This window comes from Sinohyriopsis cumingii, chromosome 10 (assembly GCF_028554795.1).
Source record: "Sinohyriopsis cumingii isolate HCF-2022 chromosome 10, ASM2855479v2, whole genome shotgun sequence".
NCBI classification, from domain to species: Eukaryota; Metazoa; Mollusca; class Bivalvia; order Unionida; family Unionidae; genus Sinohyriopsis; species Sinohyriopsis cumingii.
In genome coordinates this window covers 23,030,730-23,049,627 of record NC_142970.1, presented here as the reverse complement: position 1 = coordinate 23,049,627, position 18,898 = coordinate 23,030,730, and positions in this window count along the sequence as shown.

Sequence of the window (18,898 nt, the reverse complement as noted above, 5' to 3'; positions counted from 1 at the left end):
TTGACAGGCTACGGTGTGAGAGGTTCCGTGAGATTTTCGACAGGCTACAGTCTGAGAGGCTCCGTGAGATTTTCGACAGGCTACGGTGTGAGAGACTCCGTGAGATTTTCGACAGGCTACGGTCTGAGAGGCTTCGTGAGATTTTCGACAGGCTACGGTCTGATAGTAAAGCAAAATGTCTTATGTAAATTAGTCAGAACAAGGCGTTCGCGAAAAACTAGATAAATGACATTATTGGTTGATGAAAGTAAGTGGTTTCATATGCGAATGTAACGACGAGATTTGTTTTTGAATCTGCATATTGTACACATGAACATCCATGTTGTACGCAGGAACATCCATTTTTACACAGGAACATCCACGTTGTACACAGGAACATTCATGTTGTACACAGGAACATACACATTATACACAAGAACGCATATATTGTACGTATGAACATGCATATTTTACACAGGAACACATATTGTACACAGGAACATACAAAGTGTACACAGTAACATGCATATTGTACACAGTAACATACATATGGTACACAGTAACATACATATTGTATACATGAACATCCATGTTGTACACAAGAACATCCATGTTGTACACAGGAACATCTATATTTTACACAGGAACATACATATTGTACACAGGGACATACACATTGTACACAAGAACGCATATATTTTACATATGAACATATATATTGTCCATATGAACAGATGTAATATTTGGCTAATCAAAATACGCCTCTTCCGTTAGTGTCTATTTGCCAAGAGGTGCACAATGATCTCCGCTTAAGCTTTCGATGTAACCTTCATCTGATTGATTCAAAATACTAGGCGTAGAAGATTCTGATGTATGGAAGATATGACTTGGTAATTTTGTTGCTAAAAGTTTACTCCCGGGTACCCGAGTGTTCTTATGGTATCACGGTACCAATTGTTTTTCCATATACCTCAATGCTAATGTTTTGTGAAATAAATATACTTTCTGTCCTACTTGGGCATGCATGTCACACGCTGTCATATAGAACAATGCTAGATTGTCAATTTGACAATGACATAACCAGGTACTCCATTGCATTTAAGAGAGATAACTCTACTGGAACTAGACAAGGGTAAGAGTTATCTAGTCACAACAAGCACATTTTCAGGCATGTGTACCATATTTTAAAAAAATCATAAAAAATACAAAATATGATCTAGATAGAAATTAACACAAACTCACATGTTGCCAAGAGGCTCAACTTTTTTTTAAGCCAAACAGAAAGTACAAGTCTTACATAATGCACCAATCACAGCTAGTTTTGTTCTTTAATTCTGAATACAATGTTCCATACACCTTAAGCTCCGCCCACCTGGACTTGCGCAATTGGTACCGTTATACCTATAGCAAACCTTAATTTTTCCAATAATCTGTGAAATAGTTCGGGACTGTATAAGTAACAAATATACTTAGTCTCATTTGTGAAAAACAATTTGATGAGGTACTAACCTATGTCTTATATGAATGTGTATAGAAATGTCATTGAGCTGTTTGAACTATTGTTTTCATACTTTTGCTTCACCATCAAAATCATCTTTTGAAATAAAATGAATTCTTTCAACTATGAGTTGTATCTTATTCATATCAGCAATTATTGAACTTCACATAGGTGATATGGGATAAATCACATTATATCATATTATGTAATAACTAGGTCAAAGGTCAATGTACCAAATAGTATGCACCGGTCCTACTTCAAAATGTACAATTCACCTAAAAGAAAGGAATTTATATTTGTTTGGTAGGTGCAGAACTTAACATCAGAGACAGGTGGACATGACCCAATCTTATTATAAAGTATAAGCTTTGACCACTTTACACTATCTACAGATACAAGAGGTCACTAACCACCAGTCCTCACACAAAGGTCCACCTACCCATCCTCTTTGTAACACAAATAGTAAGCTTTCCTCCTTTGTAATGTGAATAAAATTGTTTCAATAAGCCAGTCAGTCACCAAATATAGTAAATCGCAGCTTCTAAGTGGTTATGTTTGGATTGGGAGGTGAAATTAGGGGAATAAAATACAGAAAAATGCCAAATATAAACACTAAGTATAGCACATCAAATGGAGTTAAAAACAGGAGGAAAGTGTTTATCTAAAAGGGAGAGGTAGCTTATGATAAAGGAATTAAAGGTGGCAAAATCAGCAATGCGAAAAATGAGAAGTGAAAGTTTGATGACCTTACCTTGGACAAATATATGGGGCAGGGCCCAACAGGTCCAAGGACAGCCCAAAGGCAACTGTGCTATAACATCCCTTACAGGACCCAAATTTCAAGTGAAGTTGTGTTCATTTCCATCTAATATAAAAGGGTGAATAATTTAAATAATATAGATACATATAAAGTATATTTCTTCTACATAAGAATTTAATAATAATTGGCATAAGATAGAGAGAAACTTATCTCAGAGCCAAGCAGAACATACCTTATCAGTTTTTAAACTTGTAAACTTTACTGTGAGAAATTATCAAATTGCTTCTACTTACATTTGCATCAAGATTGAGGGCTAATATAATACTTCACAAATCTTCTCTTTATTTTCATAATCAGTCACTGAAAATGTGAGATTTTATTTCCTTGAAATGTTATGACTGGTGTAAGGGAGATAACTGAATGATACACATAAGGTGTGGTAACCTTGAATACATTATCCATGTAATATAGATGAGTTCATCAACAACCTGTATTAACTTCATTGCAATTAAATTATCTCAAAATACATTACTGACAAAGTGAGAACCTAACATTTAGACTCCTATGTTTAGTGGAGACCTCAAGAGTCATGTAATTTTAATTTCTAAGATGACGCAGCTCTTTCATATCACATAGTTCATATTTTCTACAATGCCGGCATGTAGAGTGCAGCCTTCCATAACCATGCAGATATCATCTCATGCCAATTTGGATTCTTGCGATGGGATGCAAAGTTTCAAGAACAGTGTGGATTTGAATGGAATGAATACGCACTGTGTGACTAAAATGGTTATCATTCTGTAATGTTGGACCAAACATGGAAATTCCACAGGAGCAGCTTGACAGAAAGAAATAGGATTAATTGAAAGTCAATAGTAGATTATAATTGGGCTTATACAAGTGCCAATGGGAAATGCTGACTTAAGGAAACTGTTCTTGTTTGTTGGTATTCACTGCTACTTCAACAAAAGGGAATGCAAGAGAACTGAACTAACTACATGAACAATTTCAAAGCAGGAGAGTGTAAAAAAAAAAAAGGGACAATTAGAGCAGGACAATTCAAATCAAAATGGGAAGGAATACCAAATCCTTAATAAATTACCTAAAAATTACTCATGCCAGAACATCCCACATGGTACAAGTGATCTATCTACAAGTGTACTTAGAATGTTCTCTATCCTGGTTTATGGCATGCCTTACAAGAACAAGATAGTTGTTTTTGTACACATGATTTTTCATCTTTTGCAGGTACAATAGCCAATATTTGGCCAAAATCAACTATATTATGTTTACATAACTTATTTTGTTGCATGCATTCCAATCTAGGAGGTAACAGCACATACATAAAGGCATCAGGTAACACAAGTCTATATCTATCATAGCTATAGTTATCAAAAGTCCCCATCCAAAGCCATCTTGTGCTATTTTCTAAAGATTTCATACATTTTATTCTTAAAGAACTTTCAATATTTGACCAAAAGTGTTCAGCATACATTTGTTTTCCTACATCAAACTAGTATAGTTCATAAATGCCGCCCACATGTATGCGTTTCTATGGAAACACTGTGAGGCTATTCTTTCCTTTAGGTATCACGGTACCAATTGTTTTTCCATATACCTCAATGCTAATGTTTTGTGAAATAAATATACTTTCTGTCCTACTTGGGCATGCATGTCACACGCTGTCATATAGAACAATGCTAGATTGTCAATTTGACAATGACATAACCAGGTACTCCATTGCATTTAAGAGAGATAACTCTACTGGAACTAGACAAGGGTAAGAGTTATCTAGTCACAACAAGCACATTTTCAGGCATGTGTACCATATTTTAAAAAAATCATAAAAAATACAAAATATGATCTAGATAGAAATTAACACAAACTCACATGTTGCCAAGAGGCTCAACTTTTTTTTAAGCCAAACAGAAAGTACAAGTCTTACATAATGCACCAATCACAGCTAGTTTTGTTCTTTAATTCTGAATACAATGTTCCATACACCTTAAGCTCCGCCCACCTGGACTTGCGCAATTGGTACCGTTATACCTTATTATATCGTCTTTACCGATCATTGCCATCGGGTGTCTGGATTTAAAGCCATTTTTCAGCACACAACAATATATACATGGCGGTCAGTATTGCTGATGTAAGATGAACCCGGGCATACCCCAATTTCAGCAACTGGCCTATTGGACTTTTTAATAAAAGTTCTTAAGGGAAATAAAGTGTTCATTTTCAGAGACAGTTTTACTGGAATATTATTTCTAGATCTAATTTGATTGAATGGTCAATACAAAATTTGCACCTATCTCTGTTCTCAGAATTGGTAAAGAAACGTTTCAGCTTGGTTCAATGCAGAAAAACAGGATGGAGTAATATGAGATATAGATAATGGTTGTGTAATCCACTGACCGGAAGAACAGTCAGAGATTTAATGTCATTTGTCGAATGGAGTGTTTCAAAGGTCATTCGACTTGTACTAACCAGAATTTATAGCTTTTCTAAGGTACCACTAAAAAGTGCACAAAAGGCCACACCTGTCCTCCCCTGCCCACTGATTCGACTAGGCTCTCATCTTGTTAAAAGGGTTCACGTTCCTAGTTGATTTCGCTCATAATTTATTAAAACGTCAGCAGTTTAAAACTCTCATGGTCATCATGAAGCATTAAAAGATAGTCTAATTCATTTATGATATAAAGTATCTAGAATGAAATCTATTGTTATTATGAATTTTATCAGTATTACCATCTATTTAAAATTTATGATAATAGTCACACTAATGCGATTGTATTTATAAAAATGAAATAAAAGACTTAAATTACTGCGACAATAATAATAATAATAATAATAATAATAATAATAATAGTAATATTACTACTACTACTACTAATATTAATATTAATATTAATACTAGTAATACTACTACATCTAATACCAATAATAATAATAATAATAATAATATTAATAATAATCAGATTTCAAACACCATATCATCATCCTCAACATTACGATAGAAAAGACAAACATATTTTGCTAAAAAAGAGAGTACTGAATTTTACAAATTTCATTTATGGAAATTTCACAACGAAATTAGCTGAATGTAGAATTATGGACAGGACACATTATTGCTAATTGAACTTTGATGTTTATTAGGAAGGTAACTGGAGAGAGAGAGAGAGAGAGAGAGAGAGAGAGAGAGAGAGAGAGAGAGTCGGTTGTAAAAGATGTGAATTATAAGTTGTTAAAATCACTCTGTACTCATTTTTATGAAATAAAATACGTGACAACAATATATTAATGAAAGCATTGACTTTAAAAACCAAAAGATCCATCCTGGACACACAAAGAAAGCAAATATTAAGGAAACGACTGCATATAGTTTCTAATTACCGCACATAATGACATACAACCCGTATGGAATCGGGTCACACTTAATACTTCCAGTTCAGTACGAATGTAGTTCTAGTCTATTTTTAGAACATTGTTTTCCTCTCTCATATTGGGGGTGATAGAAGTGCTTTATTTATGCATTTTAGGTAGGGGTTTAAAGGTAATTGTTTATTCTTGATGATATGAGATCAGGGTTTTGTTGTCTGTGTGCATTTCGGCGACAATGCGCAGTGAGTAATAAGGCCTTGGTGATGATCAGGAAGTGAAATATGTGCTCTGTTTACATGCTGCTCTGTTGACAGTCCAGCATCTCAAAAAAGAGCAGGTCAACCTTTGACAAGAACTTCACCGTGAAGTCATCTTTTAAGGTATTTTAGATTAATAAATGATTTGCTTTGATTGTCACATACTGGAAAGGTCGTTGCTGAAAAACAAATGTAGAGAACATATGGCAAAATTAATTGTGCTTTATGTCCACATATAGTGTCAAATTACCGCATGTAATGACACACAACCCACATATGTCTAATTACCGCATGTAATGACATACAACCCACATATAATGTCAAATCACAGCATGTAATGACATACAACCAACATATAATGTCAAATCACAGCATATGATGAAAAAGTTTCCCCATGTAAATAAATAGCTATCAACGTATTCATACTAGGTTAATAGGCCGTGATAGGGTGGGAATTAGAAAAAGTAAATAAAAATAAATAAATATTGATGTGAGTGAGCTTAAAAGAAAGTTTGAAAATAAAATCAGGAAAGTAAAAGAAAAAATTGAATTCCGCCGTGCGTTTCGAAACCGCGAACTCTTGATTGGCAGCCGGGACACAGCAATATAACAAAAATGGGTGTTTTTATGTACAAGAAAATATAAGATGTCGGTGTTAAGATGCTTTAATATCGTGTATGCAAGATAAACTGCAAACAGTTACAATTTATATATTGTGTTTTGCTATCAGTACGTAATATGTATGCCTTAGATTTTGTATTAAAGTTCGAAATAAAAAATAAAAAAGAAAATTCCAACATACAAAATAAAAATTGAAAAAAATAAAAAGGTTATGTTGAACGAATTTAAAAGAAAATGTCTGAACATAAAAAAGAAAGCAAAAGAATTTTGACTGATGGCACGATTTTCGAACTCGCGCCCTATTATTTGGCACACGTGACACGCAAAAAGAAAGAGAAAAAACAAACGTGGGTGTTTATATATGAGAAAATACAAAACAAGATGCTTGGTTAAGCATATTTTATTTTCACAAATTATAACAAATGGGATCGGTATGGACGTTCTTACAACCAAGAATATGCCCTTCCCCTACAATCGGAGGGAAATATACATGGATAGCAGTTGTACATGAATATAAAACAATTATATTTAAAGATGTAGGAGAGAGAGAGAGAGAGAGAGAGAGAGAGAGAGAGAGAGAGAGAGAGTAATTAATGATCCTGCCAGAAAGTGAAGATTAGTACATGCTCCAAATTGAATTCAGTAAATAACAAGTAAGAAAATCATCCTTTTCGTCATTGATAAAAAAAAATTAGCAGCAATTAATTAAAAAGAGAAATCCAATTGCGAACGCTTCGTAATTATGATAGACATTTAATGTCTTTAATATAATTTTGGAACAGGAAGTAAACTAAGTTATTATCTATGGTCGATGTTTAGTCAGGTGATTTATTTTCGGAACCTGTTTCCTATGCTGTTCACTAAAGTATTGTGTAGTAAATATGTGTGTGTGCGTGTGTGTGTGATTTGGACTTTTTAACGTAGCTTTAACAATTTTTCAGTCACATCGCTATTATGTCTGCAGTGTGGCAGTTTATAGTGATGTCTAGAATCATGCCGCAGACATGTAGCACGATGTCCCACCCAGTTGCATTATCCTGACACCAGGCCGACCTAACACTAACCTCTTAATGCTGAGCGCCAAGCAAGGCAGCTTTTAGTACCATTTTTTTGAGTGTTTGGTATTCCTTGGCTGCAGATCGAACCCACGACCTCCCGCATCCGAGGCGGACGCTCTAACCATTAGGCCACCGGAGCGGTTAGTAAATATGTAATGGTATGCATTTAATCACCACAAGTACACAGTTGATTACCTCTCAAATGATTAGATTATAAATCATTATGCAAATCACTACAGATATTTAGAAGTCTTGTATGCTGAGATTTGCTTATCTGGATTTTATTTCTGAGGATAGAACATTTTCTTTCAATTTAGACTGAATCTAGTACCGAATTCCGAACATGAATAGAGGGGTGAGTTTCTGTTTATTTCAAGCCTGGCATTAATGCGATTAAATTTATTCCTATTTCTAAGATCATACACTTTTGTCTCGCCAACCAGTGATGCTAACAGATGAGCAAAAAAAGAAGGATAGCATATGTATATAATTTTATGAAGGTAACAGTTTATGAAACGTTTGCTTTTCTGCCAAAAGAGATCAACCCGTTAGTTCGCAGATTTTATGAACTATACAGTTCTAGTATACAATTATACCTGCTTCTAGTTGTAATTTTTCAAATTCGAGATGGCCTTCGGCTAAACAACCGTCCCATACAACATTTCATACGCATTCCTGCTTAATTTATATTTAATTGTTTGCGAGGCAGTTATAAATATGGATATCGATATAAATGTTATCAACATGTTTTATCCAGTTTTCTCGACCGCTGAAAAATATATCAAGATGTTTGTGGAATAAAAAGAAAATAGATGATTTCGTTTTTGAATATTAGTTCATGGAAAACCGGAACGCCGGTTCTTGATTACGCGAGGATATGATTGACTCATTTTGGTTGGATTAAAGTCCTCTAATTACTGACCAATCGTCAACCGTTGGTAAATTTGTGTTCAGTTACATGTTCTGTTGCGTTAGTGTAATTAGATAATTAGATAATTACACCAGTGAACTATCGTTACTCAAGAGCCCATCGCCTATATTCGTTAATAGACACAGTAAATAATAACGGATGTAAGACAGAGCCCTGTGGTACGCCCGCTGCAACATAATGGCTATCGGCATTATTTACACAAAAGCTGTTTTTACTCTATTTGATAAGTAATCACAGAACAAATAGATAAGAGAGCTATCAATTCCATTGCACTTTTATGTGTTTTAACATTTTAAAACTGATCTTCCTTGTCTTTATGACAGCTCTATCGTATGTGTTTCCATTCGAAATAATCGGTTTTGCTACGATAAACCAAGCACAATTCTACAGAATGGAACCCGACTTACTTCTTTGCGATCGTGACTCAACTGTTTTAATTGTGGCCATTTCTGTCAAGCCAGAAAATGTACCCGATGTATTTGACGGATTGATGACTCCATTTCGGAGATAGCAAAGAAACCAAACCAAACAACACTTGGTTAACAAAGCAGTACGCGGGATTAGATTCGCTTCCTTAATGTATATGGCCCAACTGTAGAAATTTCCAAGCTTAGAAATATGGTCAATGAAAAAACTTTAGACTTTTTCCTTTAAAACCCAAATATGAATTGGTCTGGGTTTCTTTAATTGTTGCTAATTTTTGTATTATTGACGAAAAGGATGATTTTCTTACTTGTTATTTACTGAATTCATTTTGGGGCATGTACCAATTTCCACTTTCTGACAGGATCATTAATTACTCTCTCTCTCTATCCTGCATCTTTAAATAGAATTGTTTTTTATTCATGCACTACTACTATCCATGTAAATTTCCTTCCGATTGTACGGAAGCATCTTGTTTTGTATTATCTCATATATAAACACCCACATTTGTTTTTTCTTTCTTTCTTTCCGCGTGTCACACGTGCCAAATAATAGGGCCCGAGTTAGAAATTCGTGGCAGCAGTCAAATTGTTTTGCTTCCTTTTTCTGTTCAGACATTTTCTTTTAAATTCGTTCATCATAATCGTTTTGAATTTTATTTTATTTTGTATGTTGGAATTTTCTTTTTTATTATTTATTTCGAACCTTAACACTAAAATCTAATGCATACATATTACGTACTGATAGCAGAACAAAATATATAAATTGTGACAGAAATTTATAATTCGTAAGCACTTTTTGCAGTTCCTGTTGTATACACGATATTAAAGCATCTTTATACCGACACTTATTCTTTCTTGTCCATAAAACCACCCACATTTGTCTTGTTGTGTCCTGGTTGCCAATCAAGAGATCGCGATTTCGAAACGCACGGCGGGATTCAATTTTTTATTTTACTTTCCTGATTTTATTTTCAAACTTTCTTTTAAGATCACTCATACCAATATTTGTTTTATTTTTTATTTACTTTTTATAATTCCCACCCAATCACGGCCTATTAACCTAGTAGGTATATGTTTATAGGTTATTATCTACATGGGGAGACTTTTTCATCATATACCGTGGTTGGACATTATATGCTTGTTGTATGTCATTATATGCGGTAATTTAAGACTATATATGAAGTCGTTTCCATAATATTTACTCTTTTTGTGTGTACAGGATGGATCCTTTGGTTTGTAAAGTAGATGCTTTCATTAATACATTTTTGTGAAGTATTTTATTTCATAAAAATGATCACATGGGTGAATTTAACAAATTATAATCCCCATCATAAACAAGCGACCATCTCTCTCTCTCTCTCTCTCTCTCTCGTTTACCTTGTTGATAAACATCAAAATTCGATTAGCAATAATGGTTCCTGTCCATAATTTTACATTCAGCTAATTTCGTTATTAAATATCCATAAATGAAATATGTAAAATACAGTTTTCTCTTTTTTAGCAAAATGAGTTTGTTTTTTATATCGTAATGTTGAGGAAGAACATGTGGTATTCGAAATTTGCTGACTATTATTATTATTGTTATTATTATTATTGTTGTCATCGAAGTAGTTAAGTCATTTCTTTCATTTTTATAAATACAGTCTCATTAGTATGACTATTTTAAATAGATGACAATACTGATAAAACTCATAATAACAATAGTTTTCATACTATGTACGTTATATTATAAATGAATTTCCTTTTAAATTCATTACGTATATTTTGCTGAAATAAAAATAAGTGGGTTATTTCCATCTAAAATGAGAGTAAAATAATTAACAAATAATTCAGATGCTATTTTGATTAGTTTATATTTTATTTTAAAACTGTAAAAGAATCCAGTACACTGCATTCCAAATGTAAATCGATTTAAAGTCATCAACATTATCAATTAAAGTTGCACAAAAGAAAGTTAGGAGTTAATTAAAGTCTATCGTGAATTTACTAAACAAATAAGTGAATTTATATGAGCAGTTATCAGCGGGGATAATCCCAAGAAGGAAATACTGACTTTCTGTGAACACTTATCAGCGGGATTGACTCTAGCCCTTTCATCTTTAACATCCACCTAGCAAGATGGGGTTGAATAACGTTACCTTTAAGTACCCGGAAATCTATTAGACAATAGAGGTTTCTGCACTGTTGGTATACAGTTAGTTTCATATACACAACTAATGAATTTGAACCTATTATGTTAACACTTTAATAGTATCTGCATTTACAAACACAAGGTATCCAATCATATTTTCAATTGTATTGTCAAAGACTTTTTCTTAGCCAATGGCAGTGATTAAAATTTATTCTAATAGAGTTAAGCCACACCCATGTCCCTTATAAATAAAACAAAAAAGAAAACATGCAGGCTATTCAGACTGCAAAGCTTGTTCTGTATGCTTTTCTTAAATTTGTAAAGCTAAATTTAATCTGCAAAGTAATCCAGCGAGACAAACGAATACGTAATTTTGTGACAGTACTCTTTTTTTTTTATCTGTTAAAGAACTGAACTATTCTCTTAGACCTTTTGACGCAATTTCATTTTTACTTTATTGTTAACATGGCAACCTCTCCTATCTTCACCTTTGGAGCCTTTTCTTCGTTTGACATTGAGAAAAAGTTGTCAGAATCTGGCAGGATTTCAATGACTGATATTGTGGCTGCGTCTATTGGGACTTTGGATTCAGACGAAACAAGCTACAGTGTTGATTTTATAAACGATGCGGGTAATAGTGGATATGATATTGATGACACTTCCAGCAATAGTCCAGCATCATTTGCAGTCCCTGATCAATCCATGGTGCTCTTCCATCAAGAGTCCAGCCATGACTCATTTCATTCATTCAGTGTCGAAAAGTCTAGCAGACTCACCGATGACTCATATGACTCAGATTTAGAGGAAGCCTGTACCTTTAATGACCCTGATGATTTGCTGGACCATTTATCACCAGGAAAGGGGAATGGAATGATTCCATCAACACTGAAATATCCCCCGTCTTTGGACTCTACATCTTCCACTCCCATCTGCGAAAGTCGGTATAACACATCCTTTACTAGATTTCTCAATTCACCATCAGACACTGCTCTACTTAACAATCCATTATTTAAGGACTTACAAGCCGCATTATTGGATGAGTGCAAGATGCATGTCCTGCCTAAAACCCTAATAGACATGTGTAAACCGGATTCTTCAATGGATGTGCATGCTCGTGAGAGTGCCTTTGAAGGGAAATTTGGTCATTTAGACGAGTCCTATTTACAGAAGCCTAATCAAATGTCAGGATTTTGTCGATGTAAGTTTCAACTGAAGGAGACGGAACCAGTCAAAGTACTCCATAAAAGTGACTACTCGTGTAACTATCGGGACTCAGTTCAATCTCGATTTGACCTTGACCTTCATAAAATGATGAATCGTGTGGAGAAAAGTGGGAACGTGCTTGATGAAGCTGCAAAATGTAGCAATAGCAAGAGATATGCGCCGTATGTACCTCGCCAAAGACCGATGCTTTCTCGTCGTGCTGTGAAAATGATGGAGGAATGGTATGCTATGAATTATGAACATCCATACGCAAACAGTTTAGCGGTAGAAGCCTTTACAAAGGCTGGTGCTATCACCTATGAACAGGTGAAGAAGTGGTTCGCTAACAAACGTAATAGGTGCAAGAACACACGAAAAGTGCCTGGTACAGAAAGAACTTTGTTTGGAAAGTGCTAAAAACTGTCATGAAATGAACGTGTTAATGTATGATGGATGTTAATTTTACCCGAGTTAATGGTATGCGACATTGCTAATTGGTTAAATATACTGATAACATTGATAAAACCGATGGACACCCATTCTGTATTTAATTAGTTGTTGTGTTGTCAGAAATGATCGTTGATTACAAATCTGTTATATAAAGTAATGAATTAACGGATTAAATAAATATATGGTTGGTGTTTTGTATCCTGGATGACAGTGTAGCCATTCTTTGATTTATTTCATAATGTATTGTCTTTTTCAATTGGGTTTACTCGTGAAAGTTATATCAATGTGTTACGTAAGATCTCGCAACATGTCACATGCGATGTTTTTACACATTTTAAGACAGGAGGGTCTAGAACCATCCTACTCGGGACATATGAAAAGAATACTGTATTATATGTGCTATATTATTTATATTAATAATTTATTGTGCTCGTTTTGTTTTAAATGCTATAGCAGTAATGTGTGCTTCTCTATTAATCTTTATGTAAAAGATAGAGAGAGAGAGAGAGAGAGAGATTATTGATTTTTGATGTTGTTATTATTATAATCATATTAAGTTATGTACAATTTAGTGATTCATCCTTTCTCTGAATGGCCCAGTTGGCATTCTGATAATAACGATCGGCTCTAAATTGATGAATCCATGTAAAGGAATGAACATTTTCATGATATGAATTAGACTCTCTTTTAATGCTCCATGCTGGCCATGAGAATTTTAAACTGTTTTAACGTTTTAATAAATTATGATCCTACCGTTGATTTCTTTGATATAGCAAAGTTGTCACCAGTGGGCTTCTTGGACTGTATGTGGCACATATGTTTTAATACAGCTTGCTACTTTTTTGATACTATGTTTTCCTTTTTGTGAGTACAACTATTATAAATGAATGTATATATAAAAATCTTTTAAGCATCATTTTCTTTCACATTTTTCAAAAACTATTTTCTGTCACCATGACCATAGACTATTTCAAGAATGTGTTATATAAGTTTGTTATTGTCAATAGCTTAATGATTGAACAAAACGCAGGAAGTAAAGACGTGCTCTGTAATCCTAATTAATGAATGTAATTAAACCGTGTACATACTGACAAGAAAGTGTTTGTTGTTAACTTTACCTTGTGCAGAATGTACTAATGCGTGTAATATAAATATAATGCTTGAAAATGAATGAGAAGAAATATAGAACTGCAATGTAATTTTGTTATGTTATACTTAATATAAGACAGAATTGATTGTAACCCAAAAATATGTTTGAAACATTGACATTGGCATTTTCTTAATGTGTATACCCTTGATGGCTCCAAATCAAATTGAAAATCAGAGGAAGAACAAAAATTCTTTTACATTCAGCACAATTATTTAATCCCCTAATATTATATTATTATTGGTATATGGTTATTAAAGAAGAGAACAAAAAGTATTATACTTCAATGAAATTAAATCATTCCAAACACTAACCAGAATATATTCAATAATCACATGAAAGTTTTAATAGTTTCCAGAAGCAACTGTAAACATTAATTTCCGTTCAGAAAAAAAAAGAATTCAACCACAACTTATATATTTACATTTAATAAGAACTATTTAGCCTGTATTGTAGTGATTTACTCTTAAACAACAAATGTAGATATATGTATGTAAGAGTGTATCGTGGTATAAACTGTCAGATGCCGAATCACACAGCAAATAACGCCCGAATGACGCTATGTAAGCTTCTGTGAGTCGGCAACTGACAGTTTATACCACGATAAACTCAGCAAACACAACGTTAAACTCTTATAATTGAAATTTCAATTATTCGTTATGTTATTTTGTTTGCATCATTAAAAACAGAAATCTTATTTGAGCGTAGTAATACATGTTTAGGGTTTTCAGTTATGCATCTCTTCATAGCACTTGGGATTTTCCTGCTTTATCGTAATAAGGTCATCATAATACCAGTCCTTCAACCAATGAAAGCGAATTTTATTCAATTAGATTTTTAAAAAAATAAATTATTCGAATGATCTTTTCCTTTAATGCTTACTTCGCGTCTGCCTTCACTGGCAGTGTTTATCTTATGCTGTACACGTGACTCTATTTATAGAAGTGGGTATTCTTAGAAAAGTAGTTCTCCTTACAGTTCATACATAAATAAATGCAATTCATTTGATCACGTGGCAACATTCTGACCAATGGAAATGCTTCTTTCCTTTACCAGCTACCGTCATTGCAATTACATGTATATAGTGACAGGGATTAAAAGACACAAATTATTTTTAAAAATATAAGAAAATGAATTGATAAAAATCCGAGATTATTTTTTTTCTTTTTTCATCCAAATTTAAAATAAATTAAATTCAGTTTCAGATGATTATATCACTGTCCAACCATGATCTTTAGTTGTATCGTTATGATACAGCCTGCTTGATTGATGAATCCAGCATGAACAGAGGTTGAGAAAAATTTAAATTTAACCAGTCATTGAAGTATTACGGATAGGTGATTGCAACCTGTTTTTATTTAAAAATATTGGTTTTCAAAATCTTTTATCCTTACATTTAAAGTTTGAGCTATTTAAAACTTTGAAAAGTGCACCTTTAATAGGCATGGAATGGTCAGTATTGTGCTGACATATTGTAAAACCACTTACCACCCACCCAAACTAATCACCAACCTCCCTCCCTACATCCATACGGATCACTGTCATCTCACCTCTGTTTGCGTGGGTTCGAGTCGCGGGTTCGGTATGTGAGAAGCTTGCCAGTAGTTTCTCGTGGGTCGGTGTTTGTTTCCGGAGTTTCCCCGGGTTCTTCCTCCATCATTAATACTGGCCGCCATGTATAGCCTATCTTGTGCTGAAAAATGGCGTCAAACCCCACAACAACAAGAACAACAACAACCCATACATCAATATTGGATACAGGGACATAGTTGGTGGTTATGGAATATGACTAGATTGATTTTGATCTGCCTGACAATGTGCATGACTTTAGTGTACATTCGTTTTTAGTCTCTACAAATTAACCCCTGTCTTTCTGGATATGGGCTATTTCATACTTGGACCCTGGATATGTTGTATTAATGTCTAGATGTGGACTATTTCAAATTTGGACCTGGGGTATGTTGTATTAATGTCTATCATGTTTTTGTGATTTACTTAGCAATATAGGCGTTTGCTTGTTAGTTTAGAGTTTGGTAAATGTTTGCTGTTTGATTTCTTTCGGTTACATTCAATTACACGCGCCATGCACAGTCATGCGCTCTGTGATGCTAAATATTTAGTCGGATACGTTTACAAAGTTTTATTTACCTTTGTTTGACAGAGTTTGTAGTTGGTTTAAAATGACCCATGTACACGCATGTAATCAATCTATAAAAGTACGAAGAGCTCTTGGGTCGTTGTGCATTTTTCTGCATTCATTATTGAGCCAGAATTCAACTGGGTTTGTTTTGTTAATACCAACAGACGTATCATAGTACCAATATATACATCACTTTCTAAATTCGTGTTGTTTGCCTATTGCTTTACAGTCCGGATTAAATATGTGTTCAGTGTAATCTTCAGTTGGATTTTCTTCTTGTTCAGTAGAGACACTAATTTTTTTTATTATCTCTGTTTCACTTTCGTTATGCCGTCGTCCACAATGCCTGTTTCATCCAGGTCCTCAGTCAAGTTATTCAAATGAAGCTCAATTCTATTTTTACCTTGTTCACTGTCATCCAGATAAAAATAGTGCCATCGAGTTATGTGATTGTCTAAGATGGAGTGCTGGAAAGAGATGATTCGTTAGCATTTTGGACAGGCTACGGTTTGAGAGGCTCCGTGAGATTTTCGAAAGGCTACGGTCTGATAGCAAAGCAGTCGTCTTATGTAAATTAGTCAGAACAAGGCGTTCGCGAAAAACTAGATAAATGACATTATTAGTTGATGAAAGTAAGTGGTTTCATATGCGACTGTAACGAGGAGATTTGTTTTTGAACCTAAATATTGTACACATGAGCATCCATGTTGTACGCAGGAACATACATATTGTAAACAGGAGCATATAAATTGTACACAGAAACACACAAATTGTACACAAGAACGCATATATTGTGCGTATGAACATACATATTGTACACATTAACATCCGTAATTTACACATGAACATCCATGTTATACACAGGAACATCCACGTTGTACACAGGAACATCCATGTTGCACACAGGAACATCCATGTTGTACACAGGAACATCCATGTTGTACACAATAACATACATACTGTATACAGGAATATACATATTGTACGCAGAAACATCCATATTATACGCAGAAACATCCATGTTGTACACAAGAACATCCATATTGAACACAAGAACATCCATGTTGTACACAAGAACATCCACGTTGTACTGCGCTCCGATGGCCTATTGGTTCGAGCGTCCGCCTCAGATGCGGGAGGTCGTGGGTTCAATTCCTGGCCGAGTCATACCAGAGACTTACAAAAATGGTACTAACAGCTGCCTCGCTTGGCGTTCAGAAATAAGACGTTAGTGTTGGGACTGGTCAGCTGGTGTCAGGATAATGTGACTGGGTGGGACATCATGCTACATGTCTGCAGCATGATGCCCCAAACTAGATATCACTATAAACTGCCACATTGCAGACATCGTAGAGATATGACTGAAAAATTGTTAAAGCTACGTTAAAAATCAAAATTACATCACATCACACCTCACATCCATGTTGTACGCAGGAACATACATATTGTACACAAGAACGCATATATTGTACGTATGAACATACATATTTTACACATTAACATACATATTGTACACCGGATCATACAAATTGTACATAGTAACATACATATTGTACACAGTAACATACATATTGTACAGACTAACATACATATTGTACACAGTAACATACATATTGTACACAAGAACATCTTTGTTGTACACAGGAACATCCATGTTTTACACAGGAACATACACATTGTACACAAGAAAGCATATATTGTGCGTATTGTACACAGGAACATCCATATTGTACGCAGGAACATACATATTGTCCGCAGGAACATACAAATTGTACACAGTAACATACATATTGTACACAGTAACATACATATTGTACACAAGAAGATCCATGTTGTACACAAGATCATCCATGTCGTACACAGGAACATACATATTGTACACAGGAACATACACATTGTACACAAGAACGCATATATTGTACGCATGAACATATATATTGTCCATATGAACATATATACTATTTGGTTAATTAAAATACGTTTCTTCCGTTAGTGTCGATTTGCCAAGAGGTGTACAATGATCTCCTTTTAAGCTTTCGGTGTAACCTTCATCTGATTGATTCAAAATACTAGGTGTAGAAGATTCTGATGTATGGAAGATGTGACTTGGTAATTTTGTTGCTAAAAGTTTACTCCCGGGTGCCCTAATTAGATCGTCTTTACCTATCATTGCCATCGGGTATCTGGATTTAAAGCCATTTTTCAGCACACAATAATATTTACATAGCGGCCAGTATTGCTGATGTAAGATGAACCAGGGTATACCTCAATTTCAGCAACTGACCTATTCGACTTTTTAATAAAAGTTCTTAAGGGAAGTAAAGTGTTCCTTTTAGAGACAGTTGTAACTGGAATATTATTTCGAGATTTAATATGATTGAATGGTCAATAAAAAATTTGCACCTATCTCTGTTCTCAGAATTGGTAAAGGAACGTTTCAGCTTGGTTCAATGCAGAAAAACAGGATGGAGCAATATGAGATATAGATTATGCTTGTGTAATCCACTGACAGGAAGAATAGTCAGAGATGTAATGCCATTTGTCGAATGGAGTGTTTCAAAAGTCATTCGACTTGTACTAACAAGAATTTGTAGCTTTTCTGAGGTACCACTAAAAAGCGCACAAAGGGCCAAACCTGTCCTCCTCTCCCCACCGAATCGACTAGACTCTCATCGTGTTAAAATGGTTCACGTTCCTAGTTGATTTCGCTCATAATTTATTAAAACGTCAACCGTTTAAAACTCTCATGGTCATCACGAAGCATTAAAAGATAGTCTAATTCATTTATAATATAAGGTATCTAGAATGAAAACTATTGTTATTATGAGTTTTATCAGTATTACCATCTATTTAAAATTTATGATAATAGTCACACTAATGAGATTGTATTTATAAAAATGAAATAAATGACAAATTA